At 65.7% G+C, this 4,964-nt stretch overlaps 1 protein-coding gene across 1 annotated transcript in view; it reads right to left on the reverse strand.

Moving 5' to 3' along the window:
* Nucleotides 1-4,964, reverse strand: part of TMEM179 (transmembrane protein 179) — an 8,771-nt gene that overhangs the window by 2,961 nt on the left and 846 nt on the right. The gene's annotated exons all lie outside the window — the stretch shown is intronic.

Genomic DNA, 4,964 nt, shown 5'->3' on the forward strand with positions numbered 1-4,964 from the left:
GGCCACCTCCCCCCTCCCCGAGATCCAGAGTCCCGCAAGGAGCCCCGGCAGGCGGAACCTGGGTGCGCCCCGAGTCTGTGGGGGTGGGGGACACATGCTGTCCCATGGGGACCCCAGGGCACCTCCCTCAGGGGGGACGGCAGCCCAGCCTCTCCCTCACCTGCTAACAGGTGTGATGCAGATCTGAGGGGAATGACCTACGAGACACGTTCCGCAGGGGACACCTGCTAAACAGGGTCCCGACCGTGAGCTCAGCTGAGCCGCTGTCATCGACACGGTGACTGCAGACCGAGGCACGGGAGGGCCCGTGCACTGTCCAGTCATTCCCTCCTTCATTCATTCACTTGAGAAAAGCACTTCAGAGACTCCTCCCTCCCCTCCCCCCGCCCACACACACACAGCTGAACCGGCTGAGTCCCCTGAAGACCCCACCGGGCCTGTGGTCACTGGGCTGGCCCCAGGCCACACATTTGCACAGACCACGGGGCTGCCTGCCCTGGCAGGGGGGCAGGGTGGCGCTGAACCTGTCCCCAGGGGGCTGGGAGAGGCGAGGGGACAGGTGTGACTGAACCCACGAGGGGAGACGGGCCAGCGGGTGTGCACACGCTCACACGTACGCACGGGGCTGACACTCGGCAGCAAGGCGAGAACCGTGTGCCACCGTGACCAGCACGGCGCCCCACGCAAGGCCATGTCCAGCTCCTCCGAAGTCCAGCGCTGCAGCCCGGAGCTCCCGAGGTCCCCACTCGGGGTCAAGGCCGCGTGTTCACTGCAGAGCCTCCCTGTGCTTGGTGCCCGGCTCTGCCTGAGCCCTGGGGACTTCGTGGAGCGTGGGTGGCTGTGTCGCCTGCCCAAACCGGACCAGCTGTGGCCACTGTCTCCTCAGGCCCTGCCCCTCACTCCTCTGCCAGGAGGTGACGGGTGGACCGTAGCAACGACCCCTCTCCCCGCCCTCGCGGGGTCCTTGCAGGGAACGGAGGGTGGGGGGCTTGTGCTCACCCAGGCCCCTCTGGGGGCTGCCCGGGCTGGCCCTGCTCTTCCAGCAAAGGCTCCACATCTCTCCAGGCGGCTCCTCCATACCCCCTCCCCTTCCCGGTCCCTCCCGCTGCGGGTGGGGACGGCGCCTCAGCCTCTGCCCACCACCCCACTCTGGTCACCTTCATGCCTCAGCCATCGTTCCCGGCTGGGACCCTGACGGACACGGCTCTGAACTCAAAACCCACCGGGCCCCGGTGCCTTGAATAAGGGCCCAAGGCCGATAGCTACAGCGAGGGACGCGGAAGAGCCCCGGGCCGACCTCTGCCCCAACCTCCGTCCAGGCTGGGACAGGCTCCCTGCTCCGCAGCCTGCAGCTGGGTGCACTGGGCTGGCCTGGGCTGCCACAGAGGTGGGGGTGCAGGAAATGGGGGAGAAGCTGCTGGGTCACCCTCAGGGGCTGGATGCCTGGACACTGGCTCAGGGGCCAGTCACACCTCTGGGGGGCACCCCTGGGGGACACCCCTGGGGGGCAGCGTGGGGCCGGGTGGGGCTCAGCTTGTAGGGACAGTCTGGCCCATGGGAGCGGGAATTACCCAGAGCTCACTCCACAGTCCCTGACGACAGCTTCACCCCAGTTCGGTGGTCCCGGGGGGCCGGGAGGGGCTTCCACAGGCAGAGCAAAGCAGCAGCCCGCCCTTGGCACAGAGGTTCAGCCCGCTGGACCGCTGGTTCCACAGAGGCCCTCCGCCTGCCCTCCACCCTCTGCCATCCCCCCAGTCACCCTGTCTACAGGCACCCCGCATCCCAGACAGGCCTGCTGCTGCCCACAGCGGCCTTCCTGTGGGAGGGATGGCCATGGTGCAGAGGGCAGGCCAGCCAGGCCAGCCAGGCCAACCGCCTCACGACAAAGCCCCCTCCCTGGGGGAGGTGACAGCCCCACGGTCTGCACCGCCTTCTAGAGCAGCACGAGAGTGGCTTGTCCTTCCCTGCATGGCCAGAAGCGCCCCCCACACAGCAGGCCCAGGACCAGCCACACTCTGCCCCTCCCTCCTCCGAGGGTGATCCACACACAGCAGGAAGCCCCGACACCCCAGTGCACCGCCAGGAAGCGGGCAGGATTTGAGGTCCTCGCCCCTGCAGACAGGGAAGGGCACAGGCTGGGTGCCTCCAGACAACAGCCTCTTCCTACCCATCATGCCCGTTCCAGTCACTTTCCTCGGAACCAGCTTGGGCTCCAGATTTTTGAAGAGCTGGGCGTGTCCAGAGTCTCTTCACCCCCGCCCCCCAGAGTTCACGACGCCACTCCACCACCTGCCCCTTCCCCCAGGGACTGGACAGGGCAGCGGTCAGGGCCGGGAGCCCGCACACACAGGGTTAACGCCATCTTTCTCCTGCAGCCTCTCAGGGTGCCCTGCCTGGATGTGCCGTCTCCATGGTGACGGCACCCTGGGAAGCCCTGGGAGCGATGCGCAGGCTGAGGGAGGCTGTGGGCAGGCAGATGGGTTTTCACCCAGCGCTCCCCAGCCATCAATCACAAACCACGGCCACCTGGACACTCGCAAGGCTCCCGCTCAAGCCGAGCTGCCCAGGCCCCTGGGCTCACGGGTCACCCTCAGCTCCTCCATCCTCCCGGAAACAGCAAGCCGCCCAGGAGGCCACAGGCGCCAGAGCCACTCACTCACCCCTGCAGTCAGCAGGCAGGAAGCCCCGCGCAGGAAGCTGCCCCCGGCCCCCCAACCCCTCACAGTCCTAGGCACAGGCGGCCAGGCCCCCACTTCGCACGGGACACACCCCACATGAGGAGGGGGCTAGCGCTGTGGAGACAGAGTCTGAGCCGCGAGCTCAGGACACACCAAAGAGTAGGCTCTGCCCGTGGTCTGGTGGGGGGGGTGGTTCCTGGTGGCCTCAGAAGTGAGGCTCTTTAAAGAATGAGTGTGGACGCGCACCCTAAGCAGGCAGGCCCCCCCTAAAGCCCCGAGTGTGAGGGGGCAGTGACGTCCTCGGTGAGACATCAATGGCCCCGAGGGTCCCCGTCCGTCACATGAGCTCACTCTAACTGCCCTTCCTGGCGTCCTGGCTGTCTGGAGCCCCCTTGCTGGCCGAGCCCTCACTCTCCTGATGTATGTGGACTAACCAGCAACTGAGCTGGACCGGCTTCTCTGGCTGACCCTCCTGCCCGTGGCTGGACGAGGCAGACCCGCCTTTCCTGGGGGTCCAGAACTCGCTGACACGGCGAGCCCGGAGGGCTGAGCCCTTGGCCACACTGTGACTCTGCAAAGATACTGAGGCGAGTGTCTGTGAAGCAGCAGAGCTCAGGACGCCGGCATCTTCCTGTCATTCAGTCAACAAGCACTCATTCGGTGACCCCTGAGCACTGTGCCCTGCGCTCAGCCCTGGGCGCACGGAGGTGAATGAGGTGCACGCCTGCCTGGGGTTCCTCCAGCCCAGGGCTCCCTCAGGCAGACAGCCATGGCCTGGACGGCCACGAGCGCTCTGACCAGTCCTACAGCTGGATCCAGGATGACGAAGAGCTGGCGCTCTCAAATGACGTCATCCCATCTGGCGAGCTGCCAGCTGGACAAGGTGGGGGCAGGTGGCTGCACAACTGTGGGGCCCTGGCCACTATTCCTGATGGCCAAGAAGGACTTTGTGCAATGGACGTCCCTGGAAAATAAAAGGTCGGCCCCAGCCTTGGCTGCCATGATCGAAGCCTGGACAGAGGTCACTGTCGGTGGGGCAGGTGAGCCCCCAGAACCGACACGAAGGGCCCAGGCCATGTCCCCGGAGCACGAGCGCCCCCGTTCCTGGAGGCTAAGGTAGCAGGGGCAGGCACAGGAACTCCCCAGCCCTGGGTTTCTAGCTTTAAAATGGGGCGGGCGATGGCAGTGCCACCGAGCTTAAGGCCACCTTCTATAAGATGACAAAGGACAGAGGCTGCTGTTAGGAATCCCCCGGGTTTGCTGCCCGATGTGTGTGAGATGGCAGCCCCGAGTGACCAGGACGCCTCTCCCGGGCTCACAGGCCCCGCCTGGCCCCGGCCTCCGGAGGTCGCTCATACCACTCCGAGCCGCCCAGGCCAGGCCCTACCCAGAGTCCTCGCCAGCTGGGAAAATGGGCACGACGTGATGGCCAAACCGTGGCCCCACAGGCCTGTGCCCACTGCCCTCAGTCTCCAGGCCGAAGGGACCGCAACCTACCCATGCCACCCTGTCTCATACTCAGAGGCGCCAACCTGCACAAGGACACTGCCTGGGGCGACACCCAGGCGTGGCAGCGTGGGTGCAGATGCTATGCCAAGCGTGTCCCCAGGACATCAGCCATCGAGCGGGCTGAGGAAGGCGGAGACCAGCAGAGGGGCAGGAGGCCGTCCTGGGACCAGCCTGGGCTCACCCCGGGCAGAGCTCCAGCCCCCCCAGCACCTGGGGGCCTCTTGTGGACTGACGCGCAACTTCCTGTGAACCCCAAATCCCCATCTGTACTGTAGGGGGTTGAACCGTGTCCCCAACAATGTATGTCCGAGTCCGCCCCGGCACCTGCGAACATGACTTCATTTGGGCATAGGGTCTTTGCAGATGTGATTAAGCTACAGGTCCCGGATGAGGCGTGCTGGGGTTGGGGTGGGCCCTGAACCCAAAGATTGCTGTCCTTATAAGAACATAAGAGACAGAAGGAAGAGGCCAAGCAGAGACAAGGCCAGAGACTGGGGTGACAGCCCGAAGCCGAGGAGCGGCCCCGAGCTGGGAAGAAGCCTGGGAAGGGGCTTGGGAAGGGTACCCCGTCCAGAGGGGACCAGCCCTGTCGTCGCCTTGACCTTGAACGTCTGGCCTCCGGAAGCGTGAGAGAACAAATACAGTTAAGCCCCACTTTGTGGCACTTTGTACTGCAGCCCCGGGAAACCCACGCGCATGGGATTTCGCCATCCTCCAGGGCCCCCCGTCCCCCCGCCCCCCCTCCCCCGGGCGAATCACATCCCCCTCGCTTCGGAC

This window comes from Pteropus alecto, unplaced genomic scaffold (genome assembly GCF_000325575.1).
Source record: "Pteropus alecto unplaced genomic scaffold, ASM32557v1 scaffold8, whole genome shotgun sequence".
NCBI classification, from domain to species: Eukaryota; Metazoa; Chordata; class Mammalia; order Chiroptera; family Pteropodidae; genus Pteropus; species Pteropus alecto.